This window comes from Dromiciops gliroides, chromosome 5 (genome assembly GCF_019393635.1).
Source record: "Dromiciops gliroides isolate mDroGli1 chromosome 5, mDroGli1.pri, whole genome shotgun sequence".
Taxonomy (NCBI): domain Eukaryota; kingdom Metazoa; phylum Chordata; class Mammalia; order Microbiotheria; family Microbiotheriidae; genus Dromiciops; species Dromiciops gliroides.
The window spans coordinates 99,715,784-99,730,424 of NC_057865.1; the positions used below are offsets into that span (position 1 = coordinate 99,715,784).

Here is a 14,641-nt window from a genome sequence, read left to right on the forward strand (position 1 = left end):
CATGTACATATGTGATTATACATGGAATATACAGATATACACACACTTAACAGTTTCCAAAGCGTTCTCATCCATTGCTTCACTTGATCCTCACAACATTGTAATGAAATTAGAAAAATCATTAATATCCCTTTTTTTTCTGGATGAAGAAAATGAGGGTCAGAAAGGTTTTCATTCATCCAATCATAGAGTCACAGAATTTTAGAGCTGGAAGGGACCTTATAAATAATTTAGTCTAGTTCTTCATTTGACAGGTGAAGAAACTGAGGCCCAGAGAATTGAAATGACCTACCTACCAATGGTCACCCAGCTAGGTGATAGCACAATAAAAGCTGCAGTCTCTAGTCTTCTGGCTTTCAAGTTTACCATATGGCCTTCTCTTACAACCAATTAGCAACAGAACCAGAATAGTAAAAAAAACTTCTCCTGGGCTCTAGATCTTTGCATAAGGCCATGATATAATAATGCCAAAACATAATGCCTGCACCTAGGTAAAATATATAGGTGTGAAGAAGAGCCCTTAAGAATGTGTCAAACTGATAAAAATTTTAGACTAGGAGACAAGCGAGCATATGGAAGATGATTTTAGTTAGTTGAGCTTTTTAGTACTGCTCAGTCCTCAGAAACAAAGTACTTACCTAGTCCACCCATGAATAAGACTAGCTTTATATCTCTATAACCTAAATCAGCCAAACTCCTCAAGTAGCAAAATCTTTGGCCACCTTAGTTTGTCATATATCTCACCCAGATAAGATCAGATACATAGAGTAAGCTTGTAAGTATTATTCTGATTATAATACCCAAGAGAAACATTTTGCTTTTGCTCTGAGTAATCCAGTTTTTTGCAAGTGAATTTGAATTGCAAAATCCATTGCCTTTGTACACAGACAAGCCCTGTCCCCTGCAGATGGAAGAAGGAGAAAAAAAGTTCTCAATTTATGGTTAAGTGTTATGATGCACAAGGCAGCCATAGCTTCTCTGGAAGGAAAGCAGGGATTTGACACAGCAATCTAGACTTTTTATGGTTATATTATGTTCTTGTTAATGAATCCACTGATGATCATTTTGTTGGACAGTAAAAATTTGGTTTTGACTTTACTTTGTAATTCCCAGATTTTCATCTCATTTTTGATTTTGTTCAGTCAATCATAGAATCTGACTGCTACAAGATCATAAGACACCCTAAAGATGAACTAATCCAGATCCCCCCATAAAGAGAAACTGACCAGGAATAAAGAAGCTGAGAGATTTGCCCATAGTCATTCAATTAGTCTGTCCCTGAGTAAAAGACTCTAGAGAGTTGAAAGGACTTCAGAGGCCATCTGATCCAAACCATGCCTAGATAAGAATCTGCTCAAAGACCAACCCCATAAGATCATTCAACCTTTCCTTGAAGACCTTCAGGGAGAAAGAAACTACCACCTCCTGGGTTAGCCCATTGCACTTTTGGAAAGTTCTAATTATTGAGAATGATACTACATTCATTATAAAAACAAGTCTGAATTGTTGGGAATAAAATTAAATTTCAATTAGGTTAGTGAAGAAGCTGAGATTAGAACCTATATATCTTGATTCATAGCCCTTTATTGCATATTACCATACTAGTTAATGTACCTCATTCACTATTTTCTACTCTTCCTTGTTTCTAAAGACTGTAGTCCAATAACTATGCATAGAGTAGTTGCCCGAACAGCGATGTTTCTCATCAATTGCAGACAACTAGCTAGGTGATACAGTAGATAGAGCATTGAGCTTGAAAATCTGAGTTCATATCCAGCTTTTAAACACTTCCTAGCTGTGTGACCCTGGGCAAGTCACCTAACCTCTATTTGCCTCAGTTTCTTCATTTGTAAAATGGGGATAATAAAGTCATTTACCTCTCAGGGTTGTTGTGAGGTTGTTGTGTTCTTATTTGTGAAGTGCTTAGCAAAGGATCTGGCACATAGTAGGATATATAAGTACCGTAAAAGTGCTTATTTCATTCCCTTCTCCCTGTCCCTTTGAGCTACAATATAACCCTTCCTGCTGTGTATCTTCTTTGACAATACTTTGTGCCAAAGGTGGAGCAGTCAGTCATAGCATTTAAATACAGATCCAAAATATAAAATCACACATGCCCAAGTTCGTTTGTAGAATTAAGTTCAGAAGCTTTCTAAATCAGGTAAAACAGAGAATCTCAATCATCTGATTTTTAGTCTCTCTTAACTGAATATTAATGAATGTGGTATCTTACTATTCAGTTAGAATCAATAAGCATTTATTAATGTGCCCGACACTTTGCTGGGTGCTGGGGAATATAATTAGAAAAGTGGGACAGTCCTGGCCCTTCAAAGATCTATTATACTCCTAAGAGTATATACTATACATTTCCAGCAGAGTAAATATGGGATATATGCAAAATAAATAGACAGCGATTTGTGGAGTGGGTACAAACAATTGGGGGAATTAAGAAATATCCTCTTAAAATTGCTAGCACTTGAGCTTCAACTGGAAGAGAGCAAAGGGTTACAAGAAGTAAAGGTGAGTGATATCCCTTCCTCTCCTTGCCCAACTCTGCTCCAAGAAACATTTCGTTATTGCTATATGCTTAGTGTTCTGGAAGGAAATGAATTCTTTCCTCTGTATATAGCTATAACATTTCCATGTCTTATATCCTTTACTCATATGAAAAATATAAGGTCAAAAGCTATGCTTCAAGAAAGCAGAGCTGAAAATACCAAATTCATGTTAGATAGACAAGAGAGTAATTCACTTTCAAGGTCTCTAAAAGAAATAAAAATCAGTCATTAATTACCTTGATGAACTCAGAATCTCCTCTACCAATAGATACAAGTTCAGTGGGTACTTTCAGGAAGTCCCCATAACAAAAGGAACATAAATCCAGTGAAAAGCTAGACGAGATTTCATTAGTAAGAAGTCACAGATAGCATGCTTCAACGACAAGATAACTATCACATAGTCCCTTCCAACTTTGGGATTCTATGAGTCTGTGACATGAAGATTCATACTAGCCTTTCATTAGAAACTGATTAAAAGCCTAACAAAGCATGATGATGACTGAAAGTTTAAAAGGAAAAAAACCTCACAAAAATGGGTGTGATTGATTGTGCCCTATTTACTCACATATTTTCCCCTTCTTGGATATTATCTTCCCACCTTCTTCCCTGTTCTACCCTTCCCAGAACCCAGTTTTAAAAAGGAAATAATGAATTTATTTTTCTTTACATTATTTCTCTCCCCAACCAGCTGTGTCAGTTGTTGATAGGAGCTGAAGTATCTCTGAAGGCTGGATTGAAGGAGCTTAAGAGGTATGAATGACCTTCTTTACCAACAGTAAGATCCTTATAGAAGTGTCAGCATTAGCTGACTGTTTCAAGAAAAAAATCTTCAGAGCCTCTTCACAAGAGTAATTGCATCACTTGCTAAAAGAGCCAGGAATACCAGGACCTGTTGTGATCCTGCCATAGCAATATGGCTGCTAGGAATAATGTACCAATATGACTCTTTTCCTGTACTCACCATTGATTTATACTTGGGAGACTAGGAGAATGATGGCACCATTTACAAGAATAGACTGGTAGGAAAGAAAACATGGTTTGCAGGAAGTGAAGGGTTCATTTTTTGACATATTTGGGGTTCTCTTGAGGAAATTCAAGTTGAAATGTTCAGCATGAATTTGGAAATACTGGACGGAAGGCTGAGAGAAAGGTCAGGGCAAGAGATACATGAATGTCTTAGAAGTCAAGAGATGAATGAGATTCAAGAAAGCAGAGTGCCCTATGGTGTCACATGTTGGAAAAAGGACAAGTAAAATGAGGAATGAGAAAAGACTACTGAAAATTCAAGTTGATTTGTTAGTTGGTAATTAAGATTATTGGTAACATTTGAGAGCTCGGCTACACTGGGAAGGGGCAAATTTTAGGGTGTTAATGACAGCATAGTGATGAAGATGAAGAGGTAATATTTAAGGATTGGTCATTTCAGAAATATTTTAGTTATTGGAATTAGAGAAATAAGAGGTAATTAAAGGAGGCAGTAGGGCCAAGTGAAAGAAGGGATCTCTGTTTTAGTAAACAAAAGAGAAAGAACAAGAGGAGAGAAAGAAATACAAATGTTAAAGTGAAGGGAATAATTGAAAGTGTGGGGTCTCAGAATTGAGAGTGTAGGATTAAAGGACTGGGTAGAGAATTGAAGGAAAGACTATGTTTTGTTTCTGATAAAGAAAGGATGAAGTGATAATCCAGGCGTTATTTAACCAGAGCTATACTTCAGAGTTCAATCCAGAGGAAAGCAGGATTCTAAAGGGTTGTATTCTGCTATTAATCCCATCATCAAAGGAACCAGAGGTTGAAAAAGGGTACTGAGTATGAGTTCAAGTGGACATTCAAAGGGGGTACACACACATACACACATACACGTGTGTGTGTGTGTGTGTATGTGTGTGTGTGTAAATGTATAGATATCTATACCTACACATATACTGAATATATTGGTAGGAAAGTATAGTATAATCCCAATTTATGTATTTTTATTTATTTTTTATTCATGCATTTGTTTGAATGAGTACTTGTGATACTATTTCTTTTGCTTTTTAGTAGTTCCTCCTAGGACCCCTGGAAAATCTAAATGTTATCATATGATGGTGGTTCTTCTTTGAAAACGTAGAACTCTCAGTGTGAGAACAGATCAGAATAAGCCAGTTTTAGTTTCCAAATGCCATGTGTGAGAATTGTGAGGTACTAGAGTATAGGTGGCTACCCCAGACACATATTATATTTAGCATTTACAAATAATTATTATACAATAATGGTAATTCAGATGATCAAATATCTATCAGATTAACTTTTTGTAGATTTTATTCATTTACAGTATGCCATTCATACATGCTCAACTTTCAGAGTTCATTGCTCATAAAACTTAATTGTCTATTTACTTTTTAAAAAAGAATATTGCACAGTACCATGGACAGACATCTTTATTATCAAAGTTTGCACATATAGAAAGCAAACTCAGATGCCATATCTCTGACTATGTATGGGAAATTGAACTGACTTTGTAAACAAGAAAATAATTCAATTTTTTTAATCAAGGGGACTGCAGAATAGCATATTAGAAATAATATACTACAAGATGATGACACAACTTATTATTCCAGCCTCTTAAAATTGGAGAAAGGGGGCAACTAGGTGGCGCAGTGGATAAAGCACTGGCCTTGGATTCAGGAGGACCTGAGTTCAAATCCAGCCTCAGACACTTGACACTTACTAGCTGTGTGACCCTGGGCAAGTCACTTAACCCTCATTGCCCCACCAATTTTTTTTAATTGGAAAAAATGAAATGAAGATTGTATCTAATAATGTAATTTTGTATTTATCCTGAATTCTGTTAAAATATCCTACTCAAAAAATGAGTGCATTCAATTTTTTTTTCTTTGTAAAGAAAATTGCAGTCTTTATATAGAGAATTGCAGTCTCTCCAAGTAAATGGTTAGTCTTACTTCTTTGGAAGGGAATATACTTACTGCTTAAAATCCAGGCTGATTTTTTTAATCCTGTGACAACAGAGCCTTGGTTAACACTACTCAAGGGCTAATTCCACTCCCTCAAGACTCTAATCTCAGGAATACCTTTTACTAGTTAGTGATTCTCACTACTGTTCATATAGTCTTTAGGATAACAAAATTGCTTTTCTATAGGAGGCAAGGGATTATGAGGACCCAAACTCTATACAATTCATCAATGATGGGTAAATAGTATAATAGACTTATCTGCTCCATCGTATGTCCAGCTCTGCCCAACAAAAAATATATTTTTTCCAGATTTCCTTACTTCTAGATACCTCTGTATATGTACATATATATACACAAATATACATATATTATTTAGACATATAAACATGTATATACACATATACACACATATTTACATGCTTGCATGCATAGATGTATGAATACATGCATACACATATATACACACACACATACATAATCATGCCTCTGATGGACTCAACAGAGTAGTTCTCACCTAATAGGTGTATCTGGGTTAAGTGGATTTAGGTGATATCACTGATTAATTGACTCCATCTCCCTCCAGCCTTATTCTTCTATTTCTATTGGAAAGGGCCTGACAATTATCTATAGCTCTACTTATCATCCAGAAGACTTCCCAAATTAAAATTCCCTTCTTTAATTACCACTCCCCTTTGTGTGTGTGTTGTCTGCCTCAGTTATAAGGTAAACTCTATGAGAACAAGGATTGCCTCACTTCTGTATTTGTATCTCCAGAACCCAGCACAGTGACTGATTAATAATACACACTTAGTAAATAAGTGTTCATTTAGTCATTTGTTCATTCAAGAAGCAGGCCCCTTCTGGTCCTAAACTTCTCCTGAATTGTCTGTCTTTCTAAATTTTTTTCTGTTGAAGTGAAGAAAACTGAGTTCCTTCTTCATCTATTTTACTGAAACTGAAAGGAATGTCCTGATTATATAGTAACAATTTCCTCATAACAATGCCATGGCCATTTCATATATATGGAGTGAGTCCATAACACAGGTGTTGCATACTCCAGTGACTGCAATGGGAGACTTTCCCAAGAGAAGCAAAATCTTGTCATTTCCAATTTTTTATTTATACAATTGTGAAATGTGAGCACCTTTAGGTGCTCTTCAGATCATCTAGTTAATTACTCTCCCCCCAACCACCGCCTCATTTTAGAGATGTAATTACTCTAACAACTAGTAACTGAATTTTCAATACAACTTAACAGGCTTTGTTTTGGGGAGGTGGAGGGGAAGATTTATGGGGAAATAAGCCAAATGAGCAGATAAAAGAAATGGATTATCATTACAGAGACCATTGTGGCATAGTTCTGAAAAATGCTCAAACTATTCATATGATAAAAGAAAATAGGAATGAAAAATCAAAACCTTTTACTTTTGAAATTCTTACTCTTTAGATATTGGTAAAATTACTCAGAAGTTATTTGAACAAATAGATGAATGACAAATTTGATGTACATTCTAGCTAATCATTGGTTTTGTCTTACTGGCTTTGTCTTAAAATTCAAAGTTCTTAAAATGCAGGTAATATAATGGAGTTGAAGAGTTGTTGGTTTTTTTTATTTGTGTTTTTTCTTCAGCCTTTCCTTTAACAGCCAAAAATCAATATAACATATACTAAAAAATTAAGTTCTTTATTCTATTTTAGACTCGATGAAATACAAAACACTGCATTTGAATAGTAAGTATTCAGCTGTTTGTCAGGGTCTCATCAGCTTCTGCAAATTGCTTAATAAATTTTGAGTTGAAGAGGGATCTTGAAGCCATCGAACTCAAGCCCCATACTTTAGAGGTGAAGAAATCAAAGGCAGAGAGAAGCTATCCAACTTGTTCACATTACAGAGGTAGTAAATAGCAGACAGAAGTGTCAAATCCAAGATCCCAAATGCTAACCATAAAAAAACCTGGGCCTGAACAAGTGGAACTTCAATGATCAGCTTAATCAAGAATGACCAGATCTAGCAAAATTCTCTTAAATCAACCCCACTCCTATGTAGTAAATATCCAATATATTCCTTTACAGTGAGAAATGTAATGGCCAAGTAGGTCACAAACTACCAAATACCAAAATGTGTAGTCACAAAGGAAAAAGATTAGTGTTGAACAGAATGATCAAGAAAAGAGACTTCCTAAAGGGAATAAAACTTTTGAAGGCCTTCCACAATGAGCACATTTGGGAGAAGCAGAGACATGGGAATAAGGGCATTTTACAAAAGAAATAATAATGCTAACCATCTGACCAGTGCTTAGCATGGTGCCTAGCACATAGAAAGGGCTTAATGAATGTTTGTTGACTGACTAATTGGCTGCTGTATAACCTTTTAAGGTTTACAAAATGTTTTCAGAATATTGTTGAACTTGATTCTCATAAGAACTCTGTCAAGTAGTTACTACAGATATCATTCTAAACTTTAAATTATTTTTAATTAACAGAAATCTATTTCCTTTGCTTACTACTACCACCCCATTAAAAAAAGTAAAAGAAAAATTCATTGTGACAAATAGGCATAAATATACAAAAAATAAAATTCCGTCATTGCCCATGATCAAAAAATAAATGTCTCATTCTGCAGCCTGAATCTATCACCTCTCTGTCAGGATAGAATGTGGATAGCATACTTCAATATTAGTTCTCTAGAATTATGCATCATGACCATCATGACTGATCATGGTCCTTATTGCTTTCAAAATTTGTCTTTACAATGCTGTTGATATTCTATAAATTGTTGTCTTGGTTCTACTAATTTAATTCCTTGTCAGCATATAAAATCTTCAAAATTGTTCAGTTTTATATTATTCACATATAAATTATTCTGGTTCTGTTTACTTCATTCTGTATCAGTTCATAAAAAATTTCAGTGGCTCTTTGAAATCATCTATTTCCTCATTTCTTATAGCAGAATAGTATTACATCACATCCATAGGCCATACATTGATTATCCATTCCCCATTTTACAGTTGAGGAAACTGAGGCTCAGAAAGCTTATGTATCTTTCCCATAGCCAAATAGCTAGTAACTGTCAAAAGTGGGATTCAAACTCATGTCTCTTCTCACTCAAGTATACTACTTTTTGTATTCCAGCACACTTCCTTCTTAATCATGACAGTAGAACCATCAAAGTAAATATTCCAATTTGGTCAGAAATTATACAAAAAGAGATATTGCTCATAGTCAGTATCTCTGACTAAAATATAATATAATTTAATATGTAATATGCAATCATAATTCAGTCATTTTTCAATCATATCTGACTCTTCATGACCCCATTTGGGGGTTTTTTGTCAGATACTGGAGTGGTTTGCCATTTCCTTCTCCAGTTCATTTTATAGATGAGGAACTGAGGCAAACAGGGTTAAGTGACATGCCCAGGGTCACACAGTTAGTAAGTATCTGAGGCCAGATTTGAACTCATGAAGATGTGTCTTCCTGATTCCAAGCCTAGTGTTCCACCCAGAATGCCACCTAGTTGCCCTAAAATTCTCATAACTAATTATAATACTGCTGATATAAAATCAAGAATGCCCTTAGGATACTTATGGTTTTATAAAAAGCCTGGCCAAGTCATAATCTTCTCTCCTGATTGTTGTCTTGATTCTGTAATATACCAAAACTCAGGAAGACCACCAATTGGCCAGCCCTACCCAGGCTTGGGTGTCCACTGTCCCACCTAGAGGTGTATACCATTTTGCTTGAAAGCAAACCAGTTGATCTGTTGAATTTTTCTAATATACTAATCTAGTATTTGAATCCCTGCTCTGCTGCTAACAACTTGTGTAACCATAGGCTATACTAATACTTGCAAAATTTTAAAAGACCTAGAGGAATTAGACCAGGATGTGGGATGAATCTACCACTTAGTAAGTATATGATTTGGAGGAAAGCATTTTAACTCTCTACACCTTTGGTGCTTCATCTGTGAAATGAGTGAGTTGTGCCAGATAATACTTAAGCTCCCTTCTTGTGAGGATATATGAGGAGCTAACTAATACTATATGTCATAATAACATAATATATAACTAATGTTATATGATTCTCTCTCTCTGGAGAGGTAGTATTAACTATGGCATAATGCATAGAAAGCTAGTCTAAGGGACACAAAGTGTCTTAGGGTTTAAGTTTCCCCTACTAACACATATTTTCTACGTTATCCTAGGCAAGTCACTTAATCTCCCAATACCACAGTCATATCTCTAAGACTATAAATTGCAAAGACATTAGCCATCTAAATTGGTAGAGGGAATTTCCTCACCTAGAGCTCCCTATTCAGATTAAATCAGATGTAATTCACCATCACCAAAATAGTGAAATTAAGGAAATTCATAAGAAAGAGGATGGATTAAAAAGCACAATTTTTAGAAGACTATTCTCTTGAGTAAATAAATATCATGATACAAACAAACTCCTTAGCAAAAGCAAGATTTTCCCCTCGTGGTGTGCTTTCTAACTCCTTTTGACCACTGCTTCGAGTTACTTTTTTCTACCTCACATCCAGACTTTGGAATAGATCACTAGCTTGATTCAGTTCCAATTTTGTTTTCGTTGCCATTTGGAACATGCTCTCTTCTCCCAAGTTCATTCTGTCTCTTAGGAACTCTAAATTCCATACACTCCTCCCCATCAAGTCTTTTTAAGCAAAGGCTGGATGAACATTGTTTGTTTTTGTTTTTGTTTTTGAGGGGCAATGGGGGTTAAGTGACTTGCCCAGGGTCACACAGCTAGTACGTGTCAAGTGTCTGAGGCCGGATTTGAACTCAGGTACTCCTGAATCCAGGGCCGGTGCTTTATCCACTGCGCCACCTAGCCGCCCCTGGATGAACATTTTTAAGTATACTACAGAGAAGATTCTTGTTCAATTATGAGTTAGATTAGATGGCCCCTGAAAGCAATTGCAGAGATGATATTTTGTGAATCTATACTATCACTTCCCCAGAGGGCAGAGTTTCAAGTATATCCAAGTAGAAATGATTTGCAGGTAATTGAAAAATAGAAGAAATAAATGTTGAAAAAGAACAGAAAGCAAAGAGCTGAGTCTTGGAGGATGTTCACAGTTATAATTAGGAAGGTAAAAAAAGCCATAAGAAGAGACAAAGAAGGCAAGATTAGTTAAGAATAAGAAGCAGCATATGAATGGCCTATGACACTTCTGGAAATGGTGATTCTGGGCAGAAACTTGACAATCAGTGGTGAAGGATAAGTCTGTAGTGTCAGGAGCAAAGTCAGAGAGAGAATCCAATTGCTAAGAAATTACTTCTGTACATCCAGACCATTAGAATGTGAGTTGATAAATGTTCTTTAAAGGAACATTTAATTATAAATTTAGTAAACATCATTAAAAACATTGAAATAAATATATCCCAAACTAAATCATATATAAATCATAATCCTAATTATTTGCAATTTATCAAAAGCATGTACATTTTAACTTTAATAATAATAATAATAATAATAATATTTTATTTGCTAAAGAGCTTAAGGAACAAAATGATAATGTGATGGGGACTTTGCAGTCTTCTGGAGAACTACTGGAACAGCAATCATCTGTTCACAAAGTGCAAGAGCTCAAAAAACCTATGAAACAAACTAAAATAAAACAAAATCCCTGGAGAATCCAATAGAGAACCTTCAGGAAACAGTATCTGAAAAAGAGGCTATTGGTAGAAGTCTTTAGGAACAGATAACACAGCTTCTGTCTGAATTCTCACATCTTCTTCAGGATCTTCAAGACAAAATTACACAGGAGGAGCAGCTGTGGTAACATATGACTGAGAATGAAGACCAAATGAGAAAGGCTCTTGTTATAGCCAAAGCAAAGCTGGCACACTTAGCTGCTGTCAAAGATCAACTAACTAAAGAAAATGAAGAGTTTAAACAAATAAATGGTGCAGTAGTTCAGTAGAAGGATAAGTTGGATGTGCATATGATTGCTCTTAAATCATGGCATGAAGGTCAAATTAGCCACTTGGAATGGGAACTCAGGGAATAACAAGAAGGACACCGTGAGCAAAGAGGTAAGCCTCAGGAAACAAATAGCACAGTCCCTGAACAACAAAGACAACTCATACTCAAAACAACTCTGGCTTCAGAGGAAAGAGGAATTGCTCATGCATCAGATCCACTAACAGCCAATATCAAGCCAACTCCTTTTGTGTCTACTCCAAGCAAAGTGACAGCTGATGACATAGCTGGGAATAAGTCAACAACTAGATCTAGTATCCAATAAATGGTTACACCTCTAATAGTTATAAGTCCGACAGCTACAGTGATGCCCACCACATAGGTGGAATCTCAAGAAGCTATGCAATCAGAAAGACCTGTGCACCATGTTCCAGCTTTTCAAGCACAGGTGGGTCCATCCATTCTACCATTCCCAATGCCCAGCCCTCTATCTTGCAGCCCATTTTAACCGTCCAAGAACAAACATAGTCTACAACCTTTGTGCAGCCCACTTAAAAAGGCCATCCCCAGATTAAGCCTGCTAGCCAAGAACTATCCCCTAGCATTGTAAAAGTTGAACAAACTTCACCAATTCCAAGAAGTTGCACTTTGACTGCAGTATTTGGTACAGTTTCAGCTGCTCCAAGTTAATCTTTTCTTAAACATGCAAGTGAAGAGGAAGACGATAGCACCATAGAGACATCAGAGCAAATCTCTGATGAAAAAATAGATATATGCCTCTTTCAAAGAAATTTGAAAACATACCCCCTGTAGGACCTGAGGAGGAAGTTATGGCAGAAGAGAGCACTGATGGGGAGGTTAAGCCCTTTGTAAATCAGGATTCACAAGATTTATTAAAGAATCAGTCAGTCAAGGGGATTACACTGCTGTGGAGGACAGTGAAGAAACCTCTCAGTCCCTTCAAATCGATCTTGGACCCCTGCAGTTAGATCAGCAGACTACAATATCTTGCCAGCATGCCCAGTCCAAAGGAGATTACACCATTGTGATAGACTGTGATGAGGAAGATGACGATGATGAAAATGATGGTGAACAAGAAAACTATAAGGAAGACAAAAAGAATTGTGATGATGATGATGAAGACACAGGGATGGGAGATGAAGGTGAAGATGGTAATGAAGCCATTGATAGTGTAGATGGCAATGATGGCTATGAAGCTGATGATACTGAGGGTGGTGATGGCACTGATCCACATCCTGAAACAGAAGAAAGTTTGGGAGGTGAGAGTATCCAGAAATCAGATTCTCAGAATTGGTGTTAAAGGAAATTCTGTTACAGAATCATCTCTGCCCCATGAGAATTCTAGAGAACAAAAACCATCATTAGCTGAAAGACAGAGTCCTCAGGCACCTCAGTCACCCCAAAGACCATCTCACCCATTTCCCCAATGACTAACCATCCATGCACCTACCCAGGAAATGGGACCACCAGTCCGGAAAATCCAGATGACATGAAGATAGTCATTTGGACAAGGACTTCAACTGACTCCTGGGATAGGAAGCAAGCAGCAGAACTTTTTTGATGAGGAGGGCAAAACTGTGCCAAGTACTCTGACGCTTGGGGTAACACATCGTACAGTTGGATTTACAGAAGCAATTCATTAACTTCAGATTGCTGGTATTCCTAGGTTCTGGTTTGGACCCCCTGAAGATATGCCAAAAACAAGTTCTAGCCACTGAGATCTTGGTCAGCTTGCATCACAAGGAGGATTAGGAATGTATGAAATACCCCTCTTCCTAGCACATCAAGGAGAATCTGGTGACCAAAGTATTCCTACTACTCCCTTACAAGTTGCATTTATTGAAATTACTACTGCTGATCTTCTGAACACGCATCTGAGTCCTTCCAGTGGTGACAAGATCCACTGGCAGTTTATCCATGACTGCAGAAACAGGGACAGGTGATGATGGAAATGAAGTATTTGTGGAGACAGAAACTGAAGGAATTAGTTTAGAAGCTGGCCCAGAAATTTATAGCCAATGGGAGGAAGAGCCTGTTTAGGAAGCTGATGTATCATCTTCCTTCTACCAGCCAAGATCCTCCATCCAGCTCCTCTGCAGATAATAGCAGTAGTCAAGCTTAGCTTTTCAGATGAGTTAGGCTTCAGCCTCAGACTTTGAGAACAGAGGTCTGGAGTCATCGATTTAACCATCAGAGAGGTGTGACTCATGCAATAGTATGCAGAGGAGGACTAAACAGAGGAAATATTAATAAAAAGCTTTATAAACAATAATTATGAATAAGACTGTCAAATCTGCTACTATTTTAATGTAATGATTGCTGAGGTTAAAGGTGCTTTCTACTTAAATTAGTATGCACACATTTCAACATCTTTATTAATAAAATCAATCCCATGTCAAAAAAGAATAATTTATTTGCTACAATCAGTCCTAATTTCTTGTTCTTGTATAAATATTTTCCAATTTTGATGTTTTTGTCAAATCATTACAGTCAGAATGTCTATTGTTAAGATTCTCCTTTTTTGAGTCTGGATCATTTCATATTTTTTGCTATTTATTGGTTTTCTTAATAGTTTTAATTTCTTGTCTTGGGACAGGGTGCTGAGGAAGAATCCAGAGCTGTGATTTCATCATTTTAGGGAATTTTTAGTGCGGAAACTCTTTTTGCCAATGCATAACTACAACTCATCTGAGACTTTTAGAATTAGAGTTTCTTGAAGCAATAAGGGGATAAAAGACATCCATGGTCACACAGCTGGTATTCATTGAAAATACTCTGAGGAAGAGCAGCTAGATGGGACAGGGGATAAAGCACTGGCCCTGGATTCAGGAGAACCTGAGTTCAAATCCAGCCTCAGATGCTTGACCCTTACTAGGTGTGTGACCCTGGGCAAGTCACTTAACCCTCATTGCCCTGCCAAAAAACAAAAAAGAAAAAAAGAGAGAGAAAGAGAAGACCTTAGGGCATCATCTGTCCAGCAGTACTATTTTTGAACCTTAAAGCATTCAGTTCTGAAACTATAACTGTTCTGGTTTTATCAGTATTTTGTTGGGAGGACCCCTCAGTGAAAGGAAGCATTGTATAGTAGATTGTTAGGTCTGTCAGACTTAGGTTCAGTTTAGGCTTTTGTCACTGAATACCTGTGTAATTTGGTTCAAATGATTT

The 14,641-nt window shown here is 36.7% G+C and overlaps 1 pseudogene; it reads left to right on the forward strand.

Moving 5' to 3' along the window:
* LOC122728746 overlaps positions 1–13,748 on the forward strand; it is a 90,889-nt pseudogene extending 77,141 nt beyond the window's left edge.
* The last annotated feature ends 893 nt before the right edge of the window (positions 13,749–14,641 follow it).